This window comes from Saimiri boliviensis, chromosome 4, assembly GCF_048565385.1.
Source record: "Saimiri boliviensis isolate mSaiBol1 chromosome 4, mSaiBol1.pri, whole genome shotgun sequence".
In the NCBI taxonomy this organism is placed as follows: Eukaryota; Metazoa; Chordata; class Mammalia; order Primates; family Cebidae; genus Saimiri; species Saimiri boliviensis.
In genome coordinates, this window is record NC_133452.1 from 43,794,270 (window position 1) to 43,812,065 (window position 17,796).

Consider the following 17,796-nt stretch of genomic DNA (forward strand, 5'->3'; position numbering starts at 1 on the left):
ATCCATAAATTAATTCTTCTATACTCAGATATTGTTTCAGTGGAGTTGTGGTATTAAACACCAAATTCAGTTTTCTGAATTCTACATAAAGCTGTCACAATATTAAAAATTCTAAAACAGTTTAAGATTAAAATATAATTACCTAAACCAATGAAGAATTTGAACCTTTTCCATTTTGTTTCCAAGATGCATAAATCATAGAATCTCAAGTAGAAATGTTCTTTAAAGGTTATCTTGTCCAATCATCCATTCAATGATGGAATTAACTACGATATTTACAGCAATTTACAGTCTAAAAACTCACTGAGACTCAAAGCATGTCATTCTCCTTTTTAAAAGCTTTAACTCCAATGCCTAGTACAGTGCCTGGTATACTACCGATAACTGCAGTAGATTTCTTTGGCTTCCATACAATCTATTCCTTATTCTGTAATACCAGATCTGGGTAGGGCTGACCCTAGCTCCAGGAAGGACATACTTTATGTGGCCTGTCCAATCAAAGCACAGAGTCTCTGCCTCCCCAGCTGCACAGCTGCAGCCAGTACTCAAAAACCCAGCACTGGCTCTAAGTTGGCCCAATCCATGTGAGTCTCAGGACTTGTGAGACCTATTAGCAAGCATTTGCTTTGCCTGCTGTTGCATAAGGGAGGTTCTGACTTAGCAGCATTTATCAAGTAAAGCCTGAAAAAGGAAGCTAAAAGAAAGGAAGGATTTAGATATAGACAAACTGAGTCATGATGACATTATTTGAGTACCAAATCCACGCATTCCTGAAGTCAAATCTTTTTTGGGACATTTTACTTATGTGAACTAGAAATCTCCATATTCCTTTTTTTCTCCTAAGGCAGGTTTGATCTGTTTTCTGTTACTTGACCCTAGAAAGGGGAAAGAGCTTCCTGACTATTATGAAAATTTGCCTAAGTAAGGTAGTTCCATGTAAACAACCCCAAAATGTGGATTGGTTGAGCTAGGTTTGGATGATACTTGGAAACTTAGCAGTCTTTATCACATGAAATTAACATGGATGGCTGTTGTATCTTAAGATTAGATTGTGTGCCTATCAAGGCTGCATTATTAGGGAACTTAGGAAATTTTAAAGATTCTAGACTAAGTGGTCTATACTTCTTTTAGCCTGAGAAAAGAAAAGAATTTTTATCTGGGAAATATACATCCTTTTAAATTATCAGGTTAGAGAGACACTAAAATGAGACTGCAATCACATCTTACTTCCTGCTGGACCTAGTATGCATCTCTAGAGCCGGCTTGCTATTGCCACAAGCAGCCATAAATTAACCTACTAATGCCACACCAGACACCATAACCCACACCCCATAACTTAATGCATAGCCAATCACTAATCAATGCTATTTCTGTAAGCCAACAAGAATTCCTGGCACATCACTTTGTATCAGCCCACTTCCTATCTCTTTTTTCGGCCTTTAAAATTCAACTTGTAACTGCTGCTAATCAGAGTGTATATTCAGGGCATCTTCAATCTATGCTCCTGAGTAACAATCTTCAAGCTTGGCTCAAATAAACTCTACTTGTAGTAATTTTGCCCTCGGCATCTTCCTTTTAGGTCAGCAAGCCTTCAGTGAGTTCTTAAAAGAAACAGATGAGCTTGGGATATTGCTGGTCTGTGAAAGTAGAGTGAGACGACAGTACAACTTTGCTAAGAGAAAACTTTTGTCTGTGGCTTGCAGCAGCTGAGAGTCTGGTGACCTTGGTTAAACAACTTCTTGGCCAGGCGCGATGGCTCAAGCCTGTAATCCCAGCACTTTGGGAGGCCGAGGTGGGTGGATCACGAGGTCGAGAGATCCAGACCATCCTGGTCAACATGGTGAAACCCCATCTCTACTAAAAATACAAAACATTAGCTGGGCATGGTGGTGCGTGCTTGTAATCCCAGCTACTCAGGAGGCTGAGGCAGAAGAATTGCCTGAACCCAGGAGGCAGAGGTTGCGGTGAGCCGAGATCATGCCATTGCACTCCAGCCTGGGTAACAAGAGCAAAACTCTGTCTCAAAAAAAAAAAAAAAAAAAAAAGCAACTTCTTAAGATCTCAGTAGCTCACCTCTACCAAGAAGTTAGCTTAGGTTGTTTTTAAGATATTTTCCATCCCTAAATGTCTATAAAAATAACAAAGTAAAAAAATAAATCTAGATTATTTCATGAACAAAACTCTTCAGTTATTTTGTTATGAAACTTTAAAGAATTTTCTTCTATCTATAAGGGATTAACTATATTATGTTCACATGTATTTAATAAGTATTCTTTACATTTGAAAGTCTCTTTAGTTTTCTCTAGTAATGGTTTCAGACACACAAATAAGTATTTCATGAGAGATTTTTATGGTTAAAACCAAACACTTGTTTTTATTAAAACAACAAAATAGAAATAAATAAGCCACCCACATGTTTCTTTTAATATTCTCCCACTGTGTATGAAAGTACATCTTATTTTTAAAGATAATTTGTCACGTCTTAATGATCCTACCTACCAAATGTTTTTGCAGGCATTATGATTTTAAAAAATAATGAAAGCTTTGCAGTTTAACATGAAAAATTTTAAAAGTCTATTATTATTTCTCAGAGGAAACAACACTGTAGAACAACAAAAAGGGAGGAAGAGACAAAGTAAAGAAGGGCTTTACTTAAGCTAGCTGTCACTTTATAATTTCTCTGCAGTTAGAGGTTAGGGGCAAAACTGAGTTTTGGGAGAGTGAGAGGAGGTCAGGGATATGTGTTAAAGCTGCATCTGCTAAGCAAGTTGACTCGTTTTATTTGGACTGCATGTTTATTTGGGGTTGCCTGTGGAAAGTGCTGATGGCAGTGGCATAGGGGAATGGAGAGAGAGCCCACAGTGCCCAAAGCACCTCTTGCTGACAGCCTGATTGAAACAAGATAACAGCCCATTTTCTTTTTTCTCTTTTTTTTGAGACAGAATCTTGCTCTGCAGCCTAGGTTGGAGTGCAGTGTCATGATCTCAGCTCACTGCAACTTCTGCCTTCGGGGTTCAAGTGATTCTCCTGCCTCAGCCTCCTGAGTAGCTGGGATTTCAGAAGCCTGTCACCACACCTGGCTAATTTTTGTATTTTTAGTAGAGACAAAGTTTCACCATGTGGCCAGGCTGGTCTTGAACTCCTGACCTCAAGTGATGTGCCTACCTCAGCCTCCCAACGTGCTGGGATTACAGGTGTGAGCTACCTGCCAGGCCAGCTCCATTATTTCCAAGAGTTTTAGTTGTCTGCCTACTCAACTCTTATGTCTGATCTTCATCATAAGCCAATTTGTCCGTCCTGGTTTCTACTTCTTTCTTAATTTCTTGTTTTCTCTTTAATGAGGTTAAACTATGCATATCACTTACAATTTATGACTTCAAATTCACAAACTTCTAGTGCCAATAGTTTCACTCTGCAGCAATACAAATTGGAGCAGTTTTATTTTGAAGGTATGTTTCATTAAGCACAGTTTCTGGAAGTTGAAAAATAACATACATAATATGCAAAAAAAAAAAAAAAAAAAAACTATTCTGAAGTTCCAGAGAGAAACTGAAACCAGTACCAGGATTTTGGTGGGCAGAACACATGGTAGGGGAGAAAGAAGGTCTGGAGACCATGCCATCCTGTGACACAACAGTGTGGTGACATCCCATACACCTGAAATCTGGACCAGCTGAGGCCGCAGAATATAACAAGTTGGCTTAGAGATCCCAGTGGTTCTTCCTGTGTCCTGCCAAAGAACATCCCCTTTGTAGCAGCACTTCCCCAGGAGGCAAGCTTGGTGCTGAGTTTCACTGTAACTGGCTGTGAATTTTGAACAGCCCACCAGCCAAAGCCGATATAAAACTGTGATCTTTGAGCATCCTTGGTATGCTAGACCCTCAAGGGCCCTAAGTGAAGGCTCTTCACTGACCCATGAAAAATGGGACTAGATGAAAGCAATCACTTGTGGCCTTATGAACTCATTTCCTCTATCCAGGGTCTTCAGTCTCTAAGTAGCATTACCAATGCAGCTGTGTGTGTCTTCTTGCCTGGCAAATAGTAAAATAATATACTTTTGTTAATCCCTTAAGTAGTTAAAAGAGAGTAAAGTATTTGGGGGCTCCCTAGCAGGGAGATAAAAGCAACCACAATTTGCCCTGGGTAGGGTTAGGCAGGTTTAGCCTAGAAAATGACAGAGTGGCAGAGAGCCTCCTAAAAAATATTAAAAACATCACTCAAGAGGAAATTGTCCAGATATGTGAGACAAATGGTCAAGAGACTGATTGTCGTGGAAGAAACATGAAATGATTCCCTACTGCCTTTGAAATTCTTGATAGAAATTTTGTAGATCTAGATCAATGATGTTTCTTATTTTCTAGGTGAATATTTTAAGTGTAGATCAAAAAGAAAATACAGAAGTATATAGCAGATAACACTGTGAAAGAACTGATGCACATAGACCTGACATGGTGGCTCATTCTTGTAATCCCAGAACTTTGGGAGGCCAAAGTGAGCAAATCATCTGCAGTTAGGAGTTCAAGACCATCCTGGCTAACATGGCGAAATTACGTCTCTATGAAAAAATACAAAAATTGGGCCTGGAATGGCTCACACCTGTAATCCCAACACTTTGGAAGGCCAAGGCAGATGAATCACAGGTCAGGAGATGGAGATCATCTTGGCTAGAACAGTGAAACCCTGTGTCTACTAAAAATACAAAAAATTAGCTGGCTGTGGTGGTGCATACCTGTAGTCCCAGCTATCGGGAGGCTGAGGCAGGAGAATCGCTTGAGCCCAGGAGGTAGAGGCTGCAGTGAGCCGAGACTGTGTCACTGCTCTCCAGCCTGGGCAACAGAGTGAGACTCCATCTCAGAAAAAAAAAAAGGACAAAAATTGGCTGGGAGTGGTGGTGCACACCTGTAGTCCCAGCTACTCTGGGAGGCTGAGGCAGGAGAATCGCTTGAACCTGGGAGGCAGGGAGGTTACAGTGAGCCGAGATAGCGCCACTGCACTCCAGCCTGGGTGACAGAGTGAGACTCTGTCTCAAAAAAAAAAAAAAAAAAAAAAAAAAGAATTGACTCAAACAATAGACTTCTCTCACAGGCAAATCCCATGCACTTTCACGGGCCCATGCATCTGCACATTGTCTCCCCTCTGCCTGAAACTCTCTTCCTTCCTCATAGCAAACTTTCACTCACATCTCAAGACAGCCCAAGTCACCTCTTTTATGACATCCAGCATCTTTTTGACAGTCATTTCTTCCACTCTATACCCTCAGCACTTGGCAGTCACCTTGTTTCCAGTATTTATCCCATTGCTGTTACTATATAAGCATTCTGTTATTACCTCAGATTGTGCATTCCTACAAATGTTTGCTAGGGGAGAAGAGGATGTGTATGATCTCACGGTCAGAGACTATAAGAGAAACGGCTCACAAGGGATAATATGTTCTTCTAGAACAAATTCTGTCAACTCCATCACAAATGAGTCTGTGGAAGAACCAAGGCTAAAAGCATCTCAAAAAACAAATGTGGCCCAATAAACTCAAGTTTCTAATGGGCAGGCATATAGGGGATGGCAAGAAGGCAAATAATATAGCTCAAACAAAAGCAAAAAGCAGATGACACAGTCTTTTGAAACAAGAATAGAAAGTGAAAGCATAGCATGAGCAGAAGTTGGTAAACAACGCAAAGAAAAAGTAACAAGAAAATTATCCGGATGTTGAGAGGCTGAAGAGGCAAGAAGCAGTAGTCCCACTAGGTGACGTTAAGCTGTAAGAGAGGGAAAACAAGTCTAGTCCAATCCTGTTTTCAGCTTTTGCAAAGAGAATAGGCAAAAAATTAAAAAGGAGAACATATCCACGACTAGGAAGAAAGTGAAATCCAGGATGAAATCTCTAGTCCTGGTAAAGCGATCCTCTGAGTTGCAGTATCATTACCAGTTACCTCTGAAGAAATGCTGAGAAAGAAAATTGGAAATAGGACTCCAAAAAACTAGTTTGCAAAAGAAATAAAAAATTTAGAAATGATACACTGAGTAGCTTGATATCAACTGTCAGAAAAATAAATTGATAGCTCATTAATCATGTGTGATTACTTGAAGATAAATTATCATCTTCTAGGAGCCACTAATAGGTACACTAAAATGAGTGACTTTAAATGAATATAATTATCTTTTTTGGTTGGGCTAGATCTGGCATATTGATGGGCCAGTCACAGGAGGTAGGATAGAAAGATTTCACTAAGGCCCCTGAAAATGTCACTACCTTTCTTAAAGTGAGGTAAGCTGGAAACAGCTGGACTAGAGAATTTGGTTAACTTAGAGCAAATTGATTTATAGCAAACTGAAATACTTAAAAATAATTATTTCATGTACTGAAATAATGCCATAATGCATAAAAAGCTTTCCCATTCAGCCTTTTAATCAACTACTTGGATAAGAACCTAACACATGGTATTTAAGTTGCATATCTTATGCGATCTAGGGAGGGCAGAAAATATGTTCAATGTTGAAAATCAGGCTTCAAAATTCCTGGAAAAATAGAATAATGGGTGGAAAACAAACAAGATAAAATTCCAATTCACATGGAAAAACATTTCCCCCCTCACTATGAGCATAGTTGTCAACAAAATAATGATATGTGATGTTTTATTAATAAAAGTAAAGGATAACTATATAGTTATATATGGTATGTATAGAGAGTTATATATGGTATATACATGGTAGCCCACATACAGACACAGAGTCTTGCTTTGTCACCCAAGCTGGAGTGCAGTGGCATGATTAAAGCTTGCTGCAGCCTCTATTTCTTGGACTCAAGCAATCCTCCTACCTCAGTGCCCCAACCCCTAGGCCCCTGCCAGTAACTGGGCTACAGGCCCTCACCACCATGATTAGCTAATTAAAAAAATTTTTTTATAGGGACAAGATCTCACTATGTTGCCCAGGCTGGTCTAAAACTTCTGGCCTCAAGCAATCCTTCCACCTCGGCCTCACAAAGTGCTGTGATTACAGGTGTAGGCAACCTTGCCTAGCCTAATATTCTTATATTTGCGTTAATCAGGTCATATCAAAATGATAAAGAATCTGAAAACTCCATCTTTGGTGAAGAGATTTAGAAACTTACGATACTCATCCTGGAAAAGGTTCAGAGAGAACCTGATGTTGTCTTCAAACACGTGCAATGATACTATATGAAAGATAGATTTCATTTATTGTGTATGGATTCTAAGTAACAAGGAATAAACAGAATAAGCTGAAAGGAAATAAAATTTAACCAAAAATTTAAAAACAACTTCCCACTAACAAGAGCTTTTCGAAAAAGAAATGAGCAGCCTTGAGAGTCCATAAGACATTGTTATAGCTCGAGAAGTTCAAGTCCAGGCTGGAAAGGTTCTATGTGTTAAAGGCAGCGGAGATTCCGAACCTAGCATGGTAGCCCACATGACCTCCATATTTCAACTAAAGGATTTTACAATTCTGAAATTAGGCATGGTGCCTGTATTAAGAAGGTAAGCGGAAGAAGAAAAATAAGATATCAAGTTAACATGAACCTGACACTTAGAAAATGCTGTGTTTTCTTTTGAATCTCTCAATTACTTTTTCTAGGCCCCCAGGGCATTGTCTAATTACTATATTACCCGGTGCTTCTATACTCTTAGAGGGTGACCAAAGTTCCTCATATAATATGACTATAGAGTTAAAGCCACTGGGAAATAGTAGACTAAAAAAAGGGTCATGGGGACACTCATTAGAATTCTGAATGGAGAAAAAGAAATTTGCTAGTTGTTATCATGTCTGCACAGACACAACCACTTCACCGCAGGTTGCTTACTTGAAAAAAACACAGGAACATCTTTGCTAGTGGCTTCCTTTGTAGGAGAGGATGCTGCAGCACAACCAACTATTCTCAGCAAACATACTGTGCATCAAGTTCCTACACAGACGTCATTGCTTACAGCATTAGAATTAGCATCCTTCATTTAAAACACGTGAATGATTGGTGCTCACCTATGACAGAATGACTATACTAATATACTACTATATTAAAATCAGTCACATAGGTTGTTTTTTAAAATTCCTATTAATAAGGAAAAAACTTAATACTACCAAGGTGCTCCAACTCCTAGCATAGTACATCTGTCTCTCAAAATAATAATGTAGAAGTTCTACTAAAAAAATTAAAACAGGAGTTCAACTACTTTTGGATGTAGATTATAAAGAGGGTATATTATAATAAGTTGTTACCAATGGTTATAAAAAATTTTATAGAAAGATGTCTAAACTTTTACATTTTATTTTTACAGATTAAAATTTTAAATATAAATTCTAAAATTTCTAAATTAATGTTTTCATCTAAGATATTATAATTAAAAAATTATCTTAAGAGAATACTCCAATTATTTTTACATTCTATTTAAAGGTCACTATGGAGGCAGTAGTTAAGAATAAACGCTTTGGAATTAGATACAAGTAGGAAGATATCCTGGCTCCATTATTTGCTACCTATGAAACTTGGGGAGTTATTACAACACTCCAAGCCTGTTTCCTTGCCTATAAAAATGAGAAAACTAATACCATAGTAAGGTTATATTTGTAAAGCTCCTGGCACAGTGTGAGCAATCAGCAAAAGAGAACTCATAATGCCACCAATCTGCACAGGTAAAACTAAAACATGTTACAGGCCCCAGACCGCCAGCCTGGGTGCAGGTATCCCACTATGGCTCATCTCCTGCCTCACTGATTGCTAATATCCTCATGACATTACATAGTGATCAGCCTTCAAGCGATCATACTGAGGGATCCCTCCCTGATGAACCATCCTCATTAGACAACAGGAATGCTTAATAGCTCCTCTTCCATCTTTAAAAACTCATCATTCCTTGACTCCCATATCTTCCTCCTGCCAAGGCCTGAATATTTGGCTTCCCTTCCCAGCCAATTTACCAAAAGAATTGCCTCGAAGCTCGGTCTTCACTCCCTTACTTCCTATTCACATCAAACTGGCTTCTCCCACCACTGTGCTGAAACTGCTTTTATCCAATCAATTATCAGTGACCTCCAAGTGGTCAATCTTAATGGATACTTTGCAGTCCTCATCTTAATTTACTTCTCAGCTACCTGCAAACTTGCTGATCCTTCTCTCTTTGAAATTCTCTCTTCTCTCAGCTGCAGTCATTCTATCTTTTCTGAATTTCATCCTACTTCTCTTTCTGCCTAGACCACCAAGTGTTGGAGTTTCCCAATTCTGGTTCCATTCCTTAGTTCTGCTCTTTGTTCACTTCATATTCCCTCCCTGTGTGAGCTCATCCTTTCCCATGGCTGAGGCGAAAAACTCTTGAAATTTCCATCGCAGCCCAGATCCTGTTTTCACTTCAGATTTACATACCCAATTGTGTATTTAGTGGTTGTCTTGTAAGCATCTCAAACTTAACATATTAAATTCTTGAGATACTCTCTCAAAACTGTTGTTTTCCAGTTTTCCCATTTCAGTTAATGGCACCTCCATCCGTCTAGCTGTTCAATCCAAATTCCTAAACATGGCCAAGAAGGCCCTGCATGACCTGCCTTAGCCTACATCTTCCCATTTCCTGCATATTTCTCCCTAAAAAGCACTGTGTTCAAGGAGCATTGGCCATCTTGCAGATCGAGAAAGCTGCCAAACTTTTTGTCACCTTAAGGACTTTTCATCTAAAGGAAGGACTTTTCATCTAAAGGTTCTCCCTACCTAGAAAACATTCCTTACCTTCCCTCACTCTCCCTAGCGCTTCTGGTAAACACACAGATTACCTGGTGAACTCCTGCTTGTACCCAAGAGCATTAAAAGTCATTACCACATGAGTATTAAATGACCTTTAAATGTCATTTTCTCCAAAGGTGCCTGAACATAACTTGTGTCTAAAGTGGACACTACTCTTGCACTTCTCTTTTATGATGCCCTGTTCTTTTCCTTCATACCAAATATAGCCATTTATAATGACATATAGATTTTATGTTCTTCTTTAATGTCTGCTATGGTTTGAATGTCCCCTCCAAAACACATGTTGAAATGTAATTGCCATTGTGACAAGACTAAGAGGTGGCACTGTTAAGAGGTGATGAGGCCAGGTGGGTTCCATCCTCATTAATGAATTAATGTCATTATTATGGAAGTGTGCTGGTTATCACAAGAGTGGGTTTTTATAAAAGTGAGTTTGGGCATTCACCCAGTTAAGAGTTGCAGGTAGCGGTAGTGATGGATGCTCTGGATCGAGTTGTAAAGCCCAAAATGAAAAGAGCCAAGCGATTCCTTGAGAAGAGAGAACCGAAACTCAATGAAAATATTTAAAATGCCATGCTGATTAAAGGGGGAAATGTAAATGCAACAGTGACACAAGTACTTAAAGATGTGTACGCACTGAAAAAATCATGCAGTGTACTGTATAAAAAGAAAACTATTACAAGACCTTTTGAGGATCAGACATCACTGGCAAAGAAGTCAGATTGTCCTTTACTCATGTTTGGCTCCCATAAGAAGCGGCCAAATAATCTAGTCATAGGTCGTATGTATGACTACCATGTGCTGGATATGATTGAATTAGGTATTGAGAATTTTGTCTCTCTAAAAGACATTAAGAACAGTAAATGCCCTGAGGGAACAAAACCCGTGTTAATATTTGCTGGTGATGTTTTTGATGTAACAGAAGATTATAGAAGACTAAAAAGTCTTCTTACTGATTTCTTCAGAGGTCCCACAGTATCAAATATCCATCTGGCTGGATTAGAGTATGCTCTGCACTTCACTGCACTGAATGGGATTTACTTTCAAAGCTATAAGCTGCTGTTGAAGAAATCTGGTTGCTGAACACCACAGATTGAATTGGAAGAGATGGGACCCTCATTGGATCTGGTTCTGCGGAGGACACACCTGGCATCGGATGACCTTTATAAATTATCTATGAAAATGCCAAAAGCTCTCAAGCCAAAGAAGAAGAAAAATATCTCCCATGATACTTTTGGTACAACTTATGGAAGGATTCATATGCAGAAGCAAGACCTAAGCAAACTACAAATCAGGAAGATGAAGGGGTTGAAGCGACCTAAAGAAAGGATAACAAGACCAGGAGAAAAAGTCAAAAAGAATTTTAAAAAATTGATGGAACTTAGCCAATCACTATTGTTTCATTGTGTTCTACTTGAGAATTGTTAAGCGCCAATGCATTCAGAGTTTCTTACAAGATCTTACTATATATTTTTATAACATAATTTTACTATAAATTATTATGAATATAATATACTAGTATTAAGTGTAAAAAAAAAAGTGAGTTTGGCCCTCTCTTGCTTACTCACTCTCACCTTTTCTTGCCCTCTCACCTTCCACCATGAGGTGACACAGCATTTCTTGCCCTCCCACCTTCTACCATGGGGTGACACAGCATTTCTTGCCCTCTCACCTTCCACCATGGGGTGATACAGCATGCAGGCCCTTGTCAGATGCCGGCACCATGTTCTTGGACTTCCCAGAATCCAGAACTGTGAGCCAAATAAATTTCTGTTCATTATAAATTACCCAGTCTGTGACATTCTGTTAAAGCAACACAAAACGAACCAAGACAATGTATATGTGAAAAGTATTCTCCATAAGGGCAAGAACCATGTTTGTTTTGCTCACTAATCTATGGTCTGGGCTTAACAGACACAGGCACACAAGGTCTCTTTGAGATGCAAGCAATCTGTATGGTTTTCCTCATAACACAAAGAACATTACATAAATTCTTACATTTAATTACATGAAAGAACTGGGAGAAGTCTTTAATATCTAGTTGTATCAGCTAATATAAAAACCAAAATGGTCATTACTCAAAATCACAGAAAGGTTTCCCTATGCATTAAACAAGAACAGGAAGAAGGAGATAGAGATTACATATATTGGATTTGTAACCCAATTAATTATACAATTTTAGTTTCAATAATTCATTAAAATAATGCCATTTCTTATAAATTGTGCTTAAATATGAATGTGTGTTTACAACTAATTTTTATATTTTAAAAACCCATATACTCTTTTCAAAGAAAATATTTGCATATATATGTATGTGTGTGTATATACCTGTTTTTACATTTAAAATATATCTATCCCTATAAAATAAAAATATCCAGATTATATAAGCTTAGAGTTGTGGTTTTAAAAAAAAGTAAATTTCTTTCATTATCTAGTGAAAGCAGTTGAATTGGCACAGTAAAAACTACCTCACCCATCTCCCTCCAACTTAAAAGACAAAAAAAATGATGATGGAGCCACTGAAATGGAAACTGCTCAGTCCCCAGTGACCTCACCAGCATCTGCTGCAATTACCTTCTGAAAATAAAATAACCAAATTACCGTTCAGCTTAGTGCTGTGCTAACAAAATTAATCTGAAATATAAAAATTCATCTGCTTTATATTATGTATTCAACTTCTAAAACAAAAGCTCTTCTAGCTCTAAATTCTGAAGTACACGCACCACAGGTGTCATAATTAACAGTAATATATTCCCACATACACAGGAAAAATTAATGGAATCATTCATGACTTAGCTCAAATTATCCATGAAAGCAATTTAAGTCACACCATATATTCAAAAGTAAAATCAATCAATTTTAATGTGTGGTTTGATTTTTTTTTTTTTAATTGTTGGGTTTTTCTTGAGACAGAGTCTTGCTTTGTTGCTCAGGCTGGAGTGACAATGATCATAGCTCACTGCAACCTCCAGTACCTGAGCTATCTTTTCAACCTCTGCTCCTGAGTAGCTAGGGTTGCAGGCATATGCCATCATGTCTGGATTTTTTTTTTTTTTTTTTGTAGAGACAGGGTATCACTATGTTGCTTAGGTTGGTCTCAAACTCCTGGTCTCCAGCTCTCCTCTCACCTAGGCCTCTCAAAATGCTGGAATTACAGGTGTGATCCACTGTGTCTGGCTGATTGATCATGATCCTCCACTTTTTTTTTTGAGATGGAGTTTCGTTCTTGTCACCCAGGCTGGAGTACAATGGCTCGATCTTGACTCCCTGCAACCTCTATTCTCCTGCCTCTACCTCCTGAGTGGCTGGGATTACAGGCATCCACCACCTTGCCCAGCCAATGTCTTGTATTTTTAGTAGAGACAAGGTTTCACCATGTTGGCCAAGCTGGTCTTGACCTCTTGACCTCAGGTGATCCACCTGCCTTGCCCTCCCAAAGTGCTAGGAATACAGGCGTGAGCCAATTTTGATTCTCTTCTGCTTTGTACAACAGATTTGTTCAGAAAATATATGTGCAAATTGTATTTTAAAAAGACATAGAATGATTTAGAAAAATCACTGAGTTTTGCAATTTAGCAAAGAATATTTAAAACATGAATAAATAGCCTCTAATTTAACTGCTTCCTAAGTGTAAATGATCAAAGTTTGGCCATCTAGTCTGTCAAGTATTCCATAAGTACACTAATAAATACCATATAAAATTTTTATTGTTATAATTGATAGTCTTGTTCTCTGGTTCTTCTATATTTAAATTTACTTCATACTCTTCTTTCTCCACACCCAAACAATTCTTGTCTCACAACCATCAAGCTACATTTATTTCAGTCTGTGATATCCCCACCTCAAAGTCATTTTTGACTATCCAAATAAAATCAGTTGCATGGTTCTAGTAGCAGAATTATTGAGAAAAGATCCTTTTCTTGGTCTCCATCACATTCTTAGATACTAGATCTTTTCTTGCTTTGGGAAGAGACCCAGCAGGTTCCCAACCCAACTAACTCATCTTTTCTTCTTAGGCCTAGAACACTCTATAAGCGCCATGTCGTTGACACATCTGACTTTTGCTTTACTTGGTGCCAAATCACATTTGCAAACCATGAACCAACCTATATCGTGCTAGGTCTTCTTAAACCTCATCCACTCTCCTTTTCATTCATTACCATGTTCATTTATGTGTGAGAAGCAAAACATTAAAGCAAGTAGGCAAGGCTGCTGCATGTTGGTTGGTATAATACACCATAAAAATGAGTGCAGGGAAAACCTGAAACCCTAACGCTTTTGTTTATGCAAACTTTATTTGAAATGATAAAGAAAAAAGGAAGTGAAAATGTGTGAACAAGTGTCCCTGGCTCAAGAACAAGGTCTTCACTTTTATAACAGAAGTGCCCAAGCTGGGAGAATTTTACTTGTCAGAGCCTCCAACTCTGAATCTAGAGAGGCAATAACGGATGCATTCTAGCCACACTGCACAAATGTCAAGTCAGGAGATTGCTGACATTTTTTGCTGGCATGTAGGAACCTCCCAAGTTTCACTGGTAGAGCAGAGCTTCTCCAGTTTGTTTCAAAGTTCCTAATACCTTTGAACTGACAATCAGAAAATATCAGTTTAGTTATTAAATATATTTTTAATCATTTTATCATTTAGGCCAGTGATTCCTACTTAGATGGAGAACTAATAGGTTCTAGAAAATTCAATTCAGCATAGCTTAATGATGAATACAGCCATAATGATGAATGGTGTGGGCTGTGAGGCCAGGCATACCTGGGCTGAGACCTGGATCCGCCACTACATAGTTATGTGACCTTGGACAAGGTTATATAAGATCTATAGGCTTAACATCTTTATCTGCAATCAGGATAACAGGACCTACTCCATAAGATAATTATGAGATTACATGAGAACATCAGTCTGTTACATAGTAAATTCAGCAAATGTTAGCTATTAATCATAGTGAATGACTGGCAGGTACAGGGTACAGAGTTAGACCCTGTGAGAAAGAAAAAAATAAAAAATACTTGACAATAAATGACAACAGACAAATAAGGCAGAGATGAGACTGTTACCCAAGATAAACTGTGTTAAGGGCCCCAAGGGAAGGCATAAGAAAGCCCCCCAACACCCTTAGAGTCCAGTGGCAAGGGAGGGATCATGTAGTTGTGTGTATTGGGTGGTGGGAGACAAATAAAATAGGAACAGCCTCAAGAAGACAGTGTCACAATTAAAGATGAGTTTGACAGGGTGATATGTACATTGCTATATGTAAGAAGAGTATAGAGAAGAGCAGTTCTTTGCATACAGAAGGCATAGTTCTGAGGGAGCAAAGTGTAAGGCATGTACAGAAAATCAAAACAGGAGATCAAGACAGGAGGAGAGGAGGGAGCCGTATTGTGCAGAACCTCAAATGCCAGAGAGAAGACAGAACACATAAGTGACATAGCTGAGCTCTTCCCAGGAATACTCATCCAGCAAGATGCATTGGAGGATATGCAATTAGCACTTGACGTATGAGGGCAGAGGGGGTGAAGATTGTTTGGAATTTTCAGATGTGAATTTTTGGGGAAAAGAAAGGAAAATTTCTACAAAAACCATCAATTGATGAATTGCAAGTATAAACTATGAAGCTTCAGAGCTGGGAGCACAAAGCACTTTCTGGTTCAGAACTCAATTTTCTCTTGCTAAAGAGTCTCTGTAACAGCAACCATAAAAGATTCCAAATACATGTATGTCTTAGTCATTTTGCACTGCTAATAATAATAACATAGACTAGGTGGCTCAAATAATGAACATTTATTTCCTGCAGTTTCAGAGGCTAGGAAGTCCCAGATCTAGATTCTGGAGTGATCTGGTTTCTGGATGGACCAACTTCCTGGTTTACAGATGGCCACCTTCTTGCTGTGTCTTTCCATGGTAGTGAGAGAGTATGCAACTTCCTTGTGTTTCTTCTAATAAGGGCACTAATCCTATCATGAGGGCTCCAGCCTCATGACCTAATGAGCTCCAAAAAGCCATCTCCAAATACCATCATACTGGGAATTTAGAGTTTCAACACAGAAATTTTGGCAGCGGATTACAACATGCTCCTTAGCAACATGACAAAAGTTGTTTCAAGCCAACAGTAACAAGTTTAAGTCCAAATTCAGAAGTCATTGAGCTGAAGTCTTCCTCAGCTGTCCGCAACACCATTAAAAAGCAGGGTAGAGGAGACAGTTTAAATCACTTTTCTTTCCCTGGAATCTGTCTTGGAGTCTAGAGTATTTGACCTTTCACTGAAGGATATGACTAGAACAGGTTTACGACAAGTTTTAGGGGATTTATAAACTACCTGAAATTTACCCAACATTTGTATTTATATATCCAGATTTTTTCTCATTTATTCCTGTATTCGCCATTTGGGGAACAAGCTTTTACATTAAATTCATTAGTGCTTATTTTTAAAAGTATTATTCTAAAGACTTTATATATTTTAATTCATTAAATCCTCTCAATAACCTTCTAAGGTAGGTACTATTACTCCCATTTTGAGGAAAACTAGATCCAAGGCCCCACAGAAGTGAGTAGTTCCATAGAAAAGAAACCTGCAGGAGGTCCAAAAGCAAAAGTCTCCTAAGTTTCACCACAATAGTTCCATCTGGGGTTTTTTTTTTACTGTTAACTTTACTGTTCTTGAACCAGGCTTTGGAATGACCAATCAGTCTGGGATTTCAGGTTAAACAGAAACATGCTTGTGATTGTTCATTGAAATTAGTTTATAAAAACCCATTAAACTGTACTGTGGGAAAGTCTATTTACTGAAAAGGCACTTTATGCATAGCTGCCAATCAGTTAATGTTGTTAGATGAATAATTTTCAAATAAACTCATTTTTCAATGATAAAACCCATCACTCCCCAAATGCTAACAACCAAAGAATCCTCTAAACAAATGGGTCATTTGTTAATGTTGGCCCATAATAAAAAAAAAAAAAAAAACTGTGATTCAATACGTACATATTTATAAACACTTAAAATTTTCATAAACTCATATTTATTCTTACTACATACAACACATTCTGATATTTTCGATTTCAATCCAGCCTAGTCCAGTCTAATATATTCTGTTCTGTTCTATTAAAAAAAAATGCTCATCCACTAAACTGATTTCATGACATCCTAATGGGGTGTAACCCACAGCTTATAGCAATTTACACAGAATTAAGTAACTTAGCCTACTCCTCGAAAAGAAGCAAAAAGCATGAGTCTAAATATTAATGGCTAAATGTTTATAAACCTTTTTTTAATCTTTAGAAAACAGTTAATGATTTCCTGAAAACATTAGCAGATAAAACTTGACCATGGATATTTTTCCCAGTAATGAATGTCAAGCAGTTCCTAAATGTTCACTTAAGAGTTGCCTGGTCCGAACTTAATTAAAAAAAAAAAAAAATAGAAAACATAAGCCTTAACATTATGGCTCATGCAACAGTTCAGTTAGTAATTTGTAATGCTGTCAAATAAGGCACTAGCAGCTTTTTTATAGGAAATGGTTTTGAAATATTCTCAACATGTTTAAGATTAATAAAATTGCTGAATATTGAAAAATTTGTAGTGATAAAAATTAAAATTCACAAACTATTTATATCCTACCTTAAAGAAACTGTTTTGAATATTCTGTCAGTTGATCAACAAATACTTAACACTTGTTATATGCCAACCACTATCTAATAGGCCCACAGACAGAATAATGAATGATGGTAGAGTCTCCACCTTCCAGATGTCCATTTGTGGGGAGATGACTGTAAACCCAATAAACAAGTAAGAGCTATGGAAATCATGCAAGAAAGTATCCTTGAGCAGTGCTGTGGATCAGTTCATCTTGGATGGAAGGCACTTCGACATTGAAATCCAATAATGTTTCTGGTAAAGTCAACTGCAACATTCTCCCTCCATGCCCACATACAATTTCTTTAAAATTTATCACATTATGATGCTAACAGCATGTTCTGGTTTTTGTTTTGATTTGTTTTGTTGTTTTGAGATGTAGTCTTGCTCTGTCACCTAGGCTGGAGGGCAGTGGAG

General features: G+C 38.0%; 1 protein-coding gene and 1 pseudogene across 6 annotated transcripts in view; one reads left to right on the forward strand and one right to left on the reverse strand.

Annotated features, from left to right (window-relative positions):
* The window catches only part of NCOA7 (nuclear receptor coactivator 7), a 172,098-nt gene that overhangs the window by 112,482 nt on the left and 41,820 nt on the right, over positions 1 to 17,796 (reverse strand). The gene's annotated exons all lie outside the window — the stretch shown is intronic.
* LOC101051830 (ribosome production factor 2 homolog pseudogene) lies at positions 10,186 to 11,117 on the forward strand (annotated as a pseudogene).